The following is a 13,609-nucleotide window of genomic DNA, read 5'->3' as shown; positions in this document are numbered from 1 at the left end:
GAAGAATGTGAAATTCAACTGAAAATGAACCCAAAAAAGAAAAAAGTGGAAAGGAAAAGGAAACGAAAAGACCGTCACATTACCAAGGATAACTGTAAGTGACTGCCGTTTTTCTTTGTTGTTGTAAGAAAACATTGCCTGTATTTATAAGGGTTCAGAGAAGTCATTTGAAAAAAACAACCCACCGTTATTGGTCTGCGAACAAACGAAGTCTAATCAAATCGATTGATTTAATTCAAGATGCCGCCAAGAAGAAAATCAAATATTGGATTTATCATGTTTCACACATCAATTTAAATGGAATTGCCACCCCCTTTGACAGGGTTAGGTGAATGTCTTAACGTGTAAAGCAATCATCCAAAAAGGACTTAAGATCAAAGCGAAAAAATGAATAAATTTTAAAAGGTGTGAAAAGTGGAAGGTGAGATTGTCAGAGAAATAATTGATTAACATATAAATCGAATATTTTCATTTCACGGTGAAGTTAAATGAAATGAAACCATTGACTTATATGCGATTAGGAAACAGTTGTTTAGTTCTCTTTTCTCTTTCCTTTAACGTTTGATTAGAGATGATATGTGCCGATATGTTTGTTAGATATGTACTTAGAACTAATTTCAGAATCGTTCATCTACCGTAATACATCAGTATTCCATTCAGCAAATATTGAAAAATAAGTTCGGGGTAAAGCCATTGAAATTCCAAAAAGAAGAAGAACTTACAACGCAGCAAAAATAAAATAGACTCAAAAGAGCTAAAGAGTTGTTTCGCTTGGCCGAAAGTGGTGAACTGCCGAATTTGGTTTTCTCCAATGAGAATACTTTCGTTGTCCAGCCAAAGAGGTCAGCTGAAAATGTGCATCTTCGGTTGGCCACCAGAACTCAAGCGCCGGCCATGGTGATGGTGTGGGCCGCCATAACAGTCGATGGTCGCTCTCCGCTCGTATTAACGGCGTTTGATTTTGTTACAGTTTTTTATCTCACCCTGTATTTTTAAAAGTTTTCTATTATTACCTTAAAGGCCTTTGAAAAAAAAGAATCCGCGCATATGACTCTGTCCATGGGTCTATAAAAAATTAAAATTTACGTGTGGATGATACTTGTCAAAATATTTTTAAAAATCCACGTTTATACCCCTAAAGGTCCTTGAGAAACGCCATCAAAAATCCATAAATAAAAATTCACAACTCTACCCCCAGAGGGTCCTGAAAAATAATATTTAAGAGTCCTGGTTAAGTTTTCACCTAACTTCAAAAATCCACACAAAGTCCTTAAAAAATACCCTTGGTTACGATTGTACCCCTGAAGGTCTTTAAAAAAATTAAAATGTAAGTTTTTACCCACCTTAAGAAATCTTTAAACAAATATTTTGGAAAATCCACTATTATACCACTGAAGGTCCTTGAAATTTTATTTTTAAAAGTCATCGATAATACCACTGAAAGTCCTTGAAAATTTATTTTTGAAAGTCCTCGATTATGTCATTGAACGTCTTTGAAGATCTATTTTTAAAAATCCACAATTATACCACTGAAGGTCTTTGAAAAAATTTTAAAATCCATATTTTTACCCACCTTAAGAAATTCATGAAAATTCCCTCAAAATATCCACGATTATACCACTTAAGGTACTTGGAAATTTATTTTTAACAATTCACAATTTTACCCCTGAAGGCCCTTGAAAAAACCTTCAAAATCCAAGTTTTTATCCACCTTTACATTCCTTCAAAAAATATTTTGGAAAATCCACCATTATACCGCTGAAGGCCCTTGAACATTTTTTTTTTTAAATTAATAATAATCCCCTGAAGGTCCTTGAAACTTTATTTTAAAAAATTAATAATAATTCCCCTGAATGTCCTTGAAAATTTATTTTTACAAACCCACGATTTTACTCATAAAGGCCCTTTAAAATTTATGTTTAAAAATCCACGATTATACCACTGAAAGTCCTTGAAAATTTATTTTTCAAAATCCACGATTATACGACTGATCGTACTTGAAAATTTATTTGTAAAAATCTACGATATACCGTAGAAGGTCCTTATTTTTATTTTATTTTTAAAAATTCCTTCAAAAAATATTTTTAAAAATTCTCTATTATTCCTAACACTTATGGCTCTGTCCTTAAGTCCAAGTTTTTACCCACCTTCAAACATCCATTGAAATTCCTTTAAAAAATATTTTTAAAAATCCACGATTATACTCTTGAAAGTGCTGGAAAATGTACTTTTAAATATCCACGATTTATTTTTAAAAATCTCTCTACAAAATATTTTAATAAATTCTCTATTATACCCCTGAAGGTCCTCAAAAAAAAAAAAAAAAAAAAAAAAAAAAAAAAATTAAGAATCCACGCCTATGGCTCTGTCATTAAATTCTAGAAAATAAATTTAAATCCAACTATTTACCCACCTTCAAAAATCTACGAAAAGATCTTCAAAAATTATTTTTGAAAACCCACGATTATATCCCCGAATAGGATACGTTATGAACACATAGTTCCTTTTAATGATCTTCATATATTCACATTAGGAGTTGATTTATGCAATATGAATATGAACCTGTATTTGTCACATGTGACTCTACTAGATATTAAAAGTGGTATTGAATGTCTTTGGTTATTATCAAGATTGAAGCTCTGATAGTCCTTGAAAAAAAAAATAATAATAATATCTACCATTATGGCTTTTTCGTCCTAAATATCTACCATAATGGCTCTTTTCATCCTACAAATATTAGTTGAAAAATTCCAAAACACAATTAAAAATTATTCGGAAGTATTAACAAAGAAAGAAAAAAAAACATGTTAAAATCTAATACGACTAGTTCTCCGTTGACCAATTAAACAGTACTAAAAAAATCCTTTTCTTGGAAAAAAAACTTTGTATTAATATAATTCATTTTATGTATGTGTACGTATTATTCAGAAGCTCAATATTTCATGGCAAATTATATGTATCTTTACAAAATTGAATAATACTTTTACTAATAGTAATTCTTTTATGAAATAATGCATTGAAATGTTCACATAATTACTCTTAAATGATGTAAAAAATATTTTAATTGTGAATTCATAAATAAATCCTCGACGAGCATTGTTACCACACATCTATTGAGATGTAATTAATTGTAAAAGTCTCTAAATAACCATAACATGGTATTAAATTTATAAAACAATTGTTGCCATAACAATGGGTTGGTTTTTTAATGCAAAAAATCCTGAACTAATGAATGAATTTATTGTGTCTGTGTTAAATAGAGATTACAGTCCCACACTGCGTACAAAAGCATGTGGGCCCACAGGAATTATTGAAATAAAAATATAAAAAAAACTGAAGGCAATAACTAGAAAGTTGCTATACGTCATAAGGATGGATCGCTTTCGACGTTTTTATGTGTTCGATATTATATGTACGTTTTAATTAAAGACAAAATTATATTTAGACAAACGAATTTGCAATAGTATTCCTTAATAGTTTTGTGGTATAAATAATAATAATTGGTAAAATATATTCAATTAAAATAAATTCAAATGTTTTTAAAGAGAATAAGTTTCAAATTTGCCACAATTTGTGGAAATTGTAATATAAAACGGGTGTATTTCTTGTGAGCAAATATTCTGTGACGTAAGGCTTAAGGCTTTAATTGTAAAAGTTTTATATCGAATGTGTCCTTGGAAGTGTATTAAATATTAGTGCAGCTTACGCCGATCGGTATGGCATTCTGTGGAACAAGTAAAAGTACAGGGTGAGATAAAAAAACTGCAACCAACTTCAGACTGCTGTCATTTGTAAGCCACTCGTCCGACAGCTGTTAAAATTATTCCAGTGACAGGCCATTATATTGTTTACAAGCGTACAAAAGCATTTTGGTGAGAATTTTCCAGAAAAAGTTATTCGTGATGGAATGAGGGTGAGCGTGATTGTGTGATTTCTCTATTTTTGGCTGGAAACCCACAAGTGGCAATCGTTAGAGCACTTCAGCATTTAAATGTGAATAAATCTTTTGTATCTCGTACCATCGCTCGTTACCGTAATACTGATAGCAACGTCAAGGAAGTAGACGGAAGAAAACAGCAACATCAGCAGAAATGGTTCGAAAAGTAAAGAAGCGAAAAATGGCTTGTGAGCTGAACATATCGCAATATTAAATACGGCAAATATTGAAAAATGAGCCACTTAAATTCCAAAAAGTGCCAAGAACTTACACCGCAACAGAAAGAAAATAGACCCAAAAGAGCTAAATAGTTGCTTCGCTTGGCCGGAAGTGGTTAACTGTCGAACTTGGTTTTCTCCGATGAGAAAACGTTCATTGTCCAGCAGTTTGTAAACAAACAAAATTATCGTGTTTACTTACCAAAGAGGTCAGCTTCGGTTGGCCACCAGAACTCAAGCGCCGGCCATGTAGATGGTGTGGGCCGCCATAACAGTCGATGTTCGCTCTCCGCTCATATAAATCGACCGTGGCATCAGAATAAATGCCGAATATTATAGCGAAAATATTCTGGAGGGTGTATTAAAGCCTTTGGCAGGCAAACATTTGGTCGCAGACCTTGGAAATTCCAACAGCAACCAACTCAGCACCATCACACTCAGCACGCGCCACCCAAGAATGGTTACAAAATGAGGTTCCTCGCTTCATTTTCAGCGCACAATGGACACCAAAATCTCCGCATTCCAATCCGTTAAACTATTGTGTATTTTGGAAAACAAGGTTGGCACTAAAAAATACCAATGTGTCGATCACCTCAGGCAAGCGCTACACCGGGAAAAGGCAAAAATTCAGCAGAGCAACATTCGGGCAGCGTGTGACGGTTTCATTGGCCGTTTGAAGGCCATAATTCGTGCCACAGGTGACCAATTCGAACAAATCTAAACCTATTCTAAAATTTGACGCTATTTACGACATTTTTGCTTTCATTCAAAAAAAAATTAAAATAAAATGTAAAAATTATGGCGTTTGACTTTGTTGCAGTTTTTTTATCTCACCCTGTGTTCCCTCTCTAGCCATATGGCTGAGGGTTTAAAAATCGACGATTACACCTCTAATAATTCTTGAGAACAATTTTTAAAATAATATACGATTACTGTTAAAAACCATGATTGTGGCTCTATGCGTCCTTGAACAATATTTGAAAAAATCCACGATTATAGCACTAATGGTCCTTGACAAAATTTTGTTGAACTTTCACAATTATGCCCCGTTGGTCTTTGAAAATATTTAAAAAATATACGATTCTAGCAATGGTAGAGCAAGCAAGGCTCACATCTGTAGATAAGGTGTGAAAATTCTTAATTCGAAAAATATTTTCCATTGAAGTTTTTCATGAAAAACCCCGAACAAGACCTTCCAAAGGATACCTTCATTTTATGCAAACGAGGTCCATACAAAATGCTGTTATAAATTGTACTCATTATTAAAGTAACCATTTACTTACATTTTTGACTCTGTACTGCAAACTTGATACGCAAAATACTCACAGTAATGTATGTCAGAACGTAAACTTTATCTCCTTATGATATAATTCAATTTGTATAAACATAAATAAGTTATTTTCTTACGTTCCTCTGAGTAATTCAATTCGTGTATTCCTCATTCACATCTTGGCACCAAGGTACCTACCTACCAAGTGCCGAAGTAAATCAATTAATTTATGCCTGCAAATATATGTTTTGTCTAATAACAATTAATGAGCAATACGAGTATCAAAACTCACATGACCTCTAGCTACTGGAAATGTAGAAGGCAACAGACAAACACATCGTAGGTTACTGAAGACACACACCACCTCACATATGTTGTAATATGTTATCCATTAGGTTTTCCAATACACCTTCATACATAAATTCTTAATACCTTCTTTTCAGATATTCATTGAACAGTAATTAAAATACAAACCTGTAAATGGAAATAAATTGGCAAATAATAGTGATTTAAAAGCCATAACCGACCGACCGATTGTTTTGTAATGGCCAATAATCCTATTTGTGGGCCTTTGTTAAGTCATTGTGGTTGCAGCAGGCCCAACAGTGTATGTCAATTATTATTGAATAAAATATTTCAATTATTTAAGTATGTCTCTGTGTGTGTATGTACGTCGTGTTATATCCAAAGGTAGCAAATCTTAATTAAAAATCTAAAAAAATCAATTATTGAATGACATGGTATTTTGAAACGTTAATTGATGATTGGTATTCCCTGTAGGGATTATTCAGTGTACATCATGTCCATTTTAATAGCATGAAAGCCTTTTTTTGTTAAAAGAAAATACATAACATGAAAATAATAATAATAAATTTACAATCTTTTTTGAATTGTTTTTTATGTGACTAATATGCAACTGCCCGAAAAAAGTAATTGTTTGAAAAAATTGTAAAATTGTAAAATTGTAACCCTTAGAACCCTTAAGGCTGTTAGTCGGTTTGCCCACAGATACATATCTACCGTCAGCATTTGACCTTCTAGGCAAATAGGTCAAAACACCATCGATTTCGAAACTACAAATATTTACGATGTTGGTTCACGATTTTAATTCTTTTGGAAAATATAAACAAATCCAGAATTGTGGCTCTGTTGGTCCTTTTAAATAATTTAAAAAAGCCACAATTGTGACTTTTTTGTTGATTTTTGAAAAATATTTAAAAAAAATCCACATGACTCAGATGGTCTTTAAAAAAATATTAAAAAGGAACAGAACAGATGTTGGTCCTTGAGAAATACTAAGAAAATTCAAGTATTGCTCTGTAAGACCTTAACAGAATATTATTTTTCGAAGGCTTGGCTTTTAAAAACTCCACGATAATGGGTATTTGGGTATATGGGTAATAGGTATATTCTAAAAATTCATGATGTCGTTCATGATATTAGATCTGTTGGCGATTGAAAAATATTTTTAAAATCAAAGATTTGTTTGTCCGTACACAATATTTTTAACTGTGGTCTTTACAATTATTTAAAAAAAAAACTTTGGTTGTAGCTAAAATTCCAGATTTTGAAAAAAATCAAAGGAAATTGTACAGAATTTACATTATTTAACTATTTCACTCCTCTGGTCCGTTTTTCAAACAGTAAAAATCCCTCTTTCAAAAAAATATTTATGTATGAAATGAAAATTGTAAACAAATTTTTGTTAAGGTAGTAAAAGTCATCTGTCAATAATTAACAAAAGAAAATTCATCCTAAAGTAAATTTCTGACATATGTGGGCTCCAGAAAATTCCTTTTTTTGTTCAAAAACAACAATAAATATTAAATCTCGGAACGAAATGGGTTAAAAATTCGAATAAACATTCAGGAGGAAGAGGCTCTTTGAGATATATTTGAGAGAATTCGTGATTGTGGCTCTGATTGTCGTTGACATTTTTATGCCCTTCACCATAGTATGGAGGGTATATTAAGTTTGTCATTCCGTTTGTAACATCAACCAAATATACATTTTAGACCCCACAAAGAATGTATATTTTTGATCAGCATAAAATTCTATGTCGATTCAGTGATGTCCGTCCGTTTATTCGTCTGTGAAAATCAATCTAGCTTCCGAATGAAATGAAGTAGGTTGATAACATTTTACTCAAATGTATATTATGTCTGCAGGACTTTTGGTATTGAACATGGGCCACATAGGTCTACGTTTTGGTATAGCCCCCATATTCGGTATTTTGACGATTTTAGCGACAGTATTCACCGGATTTGTTTTAAATTTGGTAGTTGAAGTTCGAAATGGATGCTACGGCCTATGACGGGAGATTGTCTGTTCAGGTCCAAGTCTTCGTATATCTCCTATATAACGGTACCTCCCAATATTCGGTATTTTGATGATTTAAGCGACATTGTTCACCGGAATTGTTTCAAATTTGGCATTTCAAGTTCAAAATGCATACTACAGCCTAAGACAGGAAATTGTCTTTGAAGGTCCACGTCTTCGTATAGCCCCCATATAGCGGTACCTCCCGATATTCGGTATTTTGATGATTTTAGAAATTGCAAAAATTCAGTCCAATTGGGCTGATATTAGCCATTTGGTGAACACAAAATTTGAAATCGGATAAATATATATATGGAAGCTATATGCAAATGTGAACCGATCTTGTCAAAATTTTAAACACTTATATCTGATCAAAGATTATTGTTGTGGAGTGCATATTACTCTTATGAGGGACTTAAAACCCCTAAATCGGATGAAACACATATATGGGACCTAAAGCTACATCCAAACCGATTTTCACGAAATTTGACAGACTTGCTTCCAGATTGAATTCGGTCGTATGTGCCAAAACTCAGTCATTTTGACTGATATTGGTCATCTTCTGTACAATTAACCCGAAATCTGTTGAAGGTTTATATGGAAGCTATATCTAAATTTGAACCGATTCTCACCAATTTCAGAAAGATCCAAACAATTATTGTTTGGAACATTTCATCTCAATCGGATAATAAATGCGTCCTGCATTTTGTTCACAAAAATGCATGGACAGACGGACGGACTTGAAAAGTGATTCTATGAAGATTCTCAAATGTAATTATGGGTCTATCTCGCTTCCTTCTCAATGGTAAATGCAGAAAGACGTAACAGTCTTTCCATTTATAAAAATCCATGGTTATACCTCAACAGGACTTAATTTTTCCATTAATTCCTTAACGCTTATTAACAAGTAAGCAAAGGCTAAAGTTGTGCGGGCCCCTTATGTCCAAATCCATTTTGGAAGATTTCGTTTTTGAAATGAATTCTTAGAGCCCTGCATAAATGTTACTTTTGGTTTTTGACCAAAGGTATTTGCCCAATATTTACGCCCTCCGTCGTGCTGATAGGTATTCAAAACTATTTCACACAAAAGTTGTTGTTTATTTTACAGCTAAATATTACTCAATGACCATTGTATCCAATATGATAGACTCTTTCCTCGTGCCTAACACTCTCCTTATGCAAAATACCGTGCCGTTTGGTTTTCAATTGTGACCTGTAGAGGGAACATTTTATTTTTTTTTATCCATTTAAACCCCTAAATGTACATCTTCAAAAACTTAAGGCTTGAATTCTGACACAGACCCTACCCCAATGTAAAATTTCGTGAGAATCGAACGATAATTGCGATCTGTCTATGGTATAAAAAAATTACAAAAGGTACAATTCAAAATTGAAAGTCATATTGAAAAAATTGCATGCGATAAAAAATATGACAAAAAATCAAAAATGTAACAAAAAATTTTTGCTTTCCATATTCATGTTACGCGATTTTCTTCGATTGTACTTCTTTTGTGGCAAGACCCCATTCAAAATTGATGAGAAATGTGAAAATCAGTCCAGCCGTTCTTGACTTATAAGCGCAATAACTAAGATCAATTTATTTTACATATGGACAGGGTTTTATTCTGACCCTACTTATGGTGACCATAGGACTAATGGTAGCATAGGTTTGAAAATTAAATTTTCTTTTCGAAATGTGTACGAAAAGTACTTAATAGTACTATATTTGGTACAATTTGTTATTCGTTAAATATATATTGCTTGAAATTTGGTATTAGGGTCGCTTGTTATGTGTAGGCTAGACATATGGATGTTGTTTCGGAAATGTGTACTTTAGCTGTACGAAAAGTACTAAATGATACTATATTTGGTACTGGATGAAGGGATATAGATAAAACTATGAAATTTAATATTTAGATTACTGATGGTATCTGTTTTTGAGATAAAGAGTTTGGGAAATATGTACGAAAAGTACTAAATGACACTAAATTTGGTATTGGATGAAAAATAGTGCTGAAACCCTGATATTTGATATAGGTGCCACTGATGGTGTCTGGTTATGCATATGGGTACTATAATTGTTCGAAAAGTTCTAAATGGTATTCATTTTTTTTGGGGGGGAAGGGATTGAACTGGAATTCTGAAATTTGATATTGTTGTCACCGTTGGCGTCTGTGGTTGATAGAAAGATCTGTTTGGATGTGGGTACTAGAATTGTACTACATGGTACTAAATTTCGTAGCAGGGGAAATTACAGGGCTTAAATCCTTAAATATATATATATATATATATATATATATATATATATATATATATATATATATATATATATATATATATATATATATATATATATATATATATATATATATATATATATATATATATATATATATATATATATATATATATATATATATATATATATATATATATAACGTAACTATAACTATACGAAAGAACTAAATGCTACCAAATTTGGTATTGGTGTCTGTAGTTGAAAGAAGGAGGTGGTTTTGGAAATGCGTAACATGAACGTACGAAAAGTGAAAAATACCGAAAAATGTGCCGTTGGCTATTGGGATAGAGCTGAAATTCTGAAATTTCATATGCCTATTGTTGGTATTTTGTTTCGACAGAAGTAAGTAGGTAGGAATACGTACAATAATTGTTCGAAAGGTACTTAATGGTACAAAATATGCCATTGAGTGAATGGTTAGAGTTTTAATCCTTAATTTTGATATTGGTTTCACTGCTAGTTTCTAGGATTTAGATAGGGTGTTGGAAAAATGTTATTATGAAAAGTCTTTGAAATAGTATTGACCAGAAAAATGGGATGTGGAACCATAGTGCAAAGGGATAGCTAACTTCGACTAATAGATTGAAATTCGGATATGCCGATAAATGCTAAAATCGAAAAATCTATAATTCCAATAGTGTCTTCATCTATATGTCACTAATTTCACTATGACTTATTCCGCCTTCTTCTTGTCTTTTATCAGGGTATTTATTAGGACCATAGGGTTGTTTAGTGATGCTTTCTTATCTCAAACTCAATTTAAATAATGTTTAGTAAATTCCCCGCTTTCTTTATTTCAGATCCTATATAATCCACATTTTACTAAATGTATTAAAATGTTTGCAATATTTCCTCGCATTTTTCCTTCTTTAGATGATTTCGAGATTTAAGTAAAATTAAATTCCATTACTGCAGGAATCATCTTTTATGTGTGTGTATTCCATGCAATAATCAAGGTCAACCTCATGCGGGCTAACAAAAGCAGACACCAAGTGAAGTAAAAAAGGGAGCAGAAAAAAGAGAATGCAAACAAAAGATGTCATCATAAAGTGTGCATGAATTTATTGTCATTCTCACCTCTTCAAGGCGAATAAAGGAATCTTCCGCCGCCATTGTTCTGCTGCCCTGCATTGTTCTGCCATGAAATTGTGATGCACTGATTGTTTTGCTTCTGTTCCGTTAAAGCATTTTTCCACTCTCGCTCTCTGCCTCTTGAATCTTCGTTCAACTGAACAAAAGTGAAGAATTGATTCCACAAATTGTCATTGACTAGGTGAAGTCCCTCCTTCGCTCAGGTTGTTTTATGAATATTGAAAAATTATATATATATTTTTTTTATATTGCTTTTTATTGCCATATATTTTCCATGATAAAAGTTTGTTTTTGTTGGAATGATGATATTTTTATTGAAGCATACAGTTATGAATATTTTTTTTTCAATTGGCTTTTTTTATTGAAATTAATTCAAAATATCTGAAATATTCTATTCGAGCGGAAAATAATCGATTTCCGTTAGCGTTTATTTGCAAATATTTTTGTTATTATTATCAAATAGATATAGAGATTGTGGGAACTCGGTAGTCATATTGATGGAGATTTCCGATTGATGGTATTTTTGTAATAATTGATGGATTTTTGTAAAAATTATTGGGAATAGATTTTTTTTTGCACATACCCAAATAAAACAGTGTAGTGACACACAAATTTAAATATAACTGACACGGGATGTCGGTAGTGGTCATGAGATGAATATATGTTTAATATTGTGTCAAAAATTGAATAATACTTAAATAAATAATGAGGGAATGTTAATTTCAATTTTATATAACTTTTATATTTAAGTTTTACTTATAAAAATATATAACAAATAAAAATATTTTTCTCATTTCAGAATTGTTATTTAACTGAAAATTACGACATGTTCTAATATTAGAAACTGTTGTGATTTAAGAAGCTAATAATTAAGGTAAGTTCCATAATAGTATAAATTAACAATTAAACAATTTCGTTAAGCTTTTTCTGACTGACCTGTAAAAATTAATCCTCGGATAACTCGGAAGATTGTATCCAGTTTTGAGGGGTATATTCAAACCCTCCAGTGTAGAAATTCTATAATTTGGTCATTTACAGTGTATCTGAGATCTCTCAGAGAATCAAAGCCCAAACGAAACGACTAAAGCTTTTTGTCCGAAGGTGTCATAGAAGTCTTGGTTATTGGTAATTCGTACTAGAACAATACATATTTAAAGGTACTAATCATGCTACCCTTTGCACCTTCGGACCAATAAAGCTAGGCCCATCTCCAACAGGAATCCAATACAATATTTCAAAATTCCATTTTCATCATGTTCACCCTAAACTAAATTGTTCTAAATTTGTACCATTAGTATAGTTCGCACACTTAGTTCACTTTTCAAAAACCACCTTCATATATCAAACTTACTTTCCAACGATGATTATCATACCACTTTTTTAGTCCTATCTGTGAACGTATTACCAAATTGTACCATTTTAGAAGTTTAGTACCATTTTCAAAAAATTCTACTAATACCAATTTTAAAATAATCATCAGTGATGGAGTGTATGATGGATGTACCAAAGGGTTTTTGGAAATACACAATCTACGGGTGAGATGAAAAAACTGCAAGCAACTTCAGACTGCTGTTATTTCTAAGCCACTAGGTCCGGCAGCTGTTCAAATTATTCCAGTGACAGTTCACTATATTGTTTACAAGCGTACGAAAGCATTTTGGTGAGAATTGGTTCGAAAAGTAAAGAAGCGACTTGATCGAAACCCGCGGCATCGTCGTGGCCGAAAAATGAATCGTGAGCTGAACATATCGCAATATTCCATTCGCAAATATTGAAAAATGAGCTCGGGGTAAAGCCATTGTTAATTCCAAAAAGTGCAAGAACTAGACTCAAAATAACCAAAGAGTTGCTTCGCTTGGCCCAAAGTGCTGAAAGTTTTCTCCAATGAGAAAACATTCGTTGTCTAGCAGTTTGCAAACTAACAAAATGATCGTGTTTACTTGCCAAAGAGGTCAGCTGAAAGAGGAGAGCCGGCCATGGTGATGATGTGGGCCGCCATAACAGCCGATGGTCGCTCTCCGCTCGTATTAATCGACTGAAGCATCAGAATAATTGCCGAATATTATCGCGAAAATATTCTGGAGGGTGTATTATAGCCATGGGTATGCAAAGGTTTTGACCGCAGACCTTGAGCATTCCAACAGAACTCCGCACCATCGCATTCAGCACAAAATGAGGTTCCTCGCTTCATTTCCAGCGCACAATGGCCTCCGAAATCTCCGGATACTAATCCGTTGGACTATTGTGTGTGGATTTTTTTGGAAAACAAGGTTGGCACTAAAAAATACCAAAGTGTCGATCACCTCAAGCAAGCGCTTAGCCGGGAATGGACGAAAATACCACAAAGCAACATTCAGGCAGTGTGTGACGGTTTCATTGACCGTTTGAAGGCCATAATTCTTGCCAAAGGTGACCATTTCGAACAAATCTAAACTTATTCTAAAATTTGATTCTATTTCCGACTTTTTCTGCTT

General features: G+C 32.8%; 1 protein-coding gene across 1 annotated transcript in view; it reads left to right on the top strand.

Annotated features, from left to right (window-relative positions):
- The window catches only part of LOC101887557 (mastermind-like domain-containing protein 1), a 285,577-nt gene that overhangs the window by 52,149 nt on the left and 219,819 nt on the right, over window positions 1-13,609 (top strand). The window contains exon 4 of the mRNA XM_059121464.1: window positions 11,935-12,009. The gene's annotated coding sequence lies outside the window, so the exon portion shown is untranslated. The remainder of the gene's footprint in view (window positions 1-11,934; window positions 12,010-13,609) is intronic.

Source organism: Musca domestica, unplaced genomic scaffold (assembly GCF_030504385.1).
Source record: "Musca domestica strain aabys unplaced genomic scaffold, Musca_domestica.polishedcontigs.V.1.1 2, whole genome shotgun sequence".
Taxonomy (NCBI): Eukaryota; Metazoa; Arthropoda; class Insecta; order Diptera; family Muscidae; genus Musca; species Musca domestica.
Note: the sequence above shows the minus strand (reverse complement) of the source record. Positions and strands in the feature narration are given on the sequence as shown.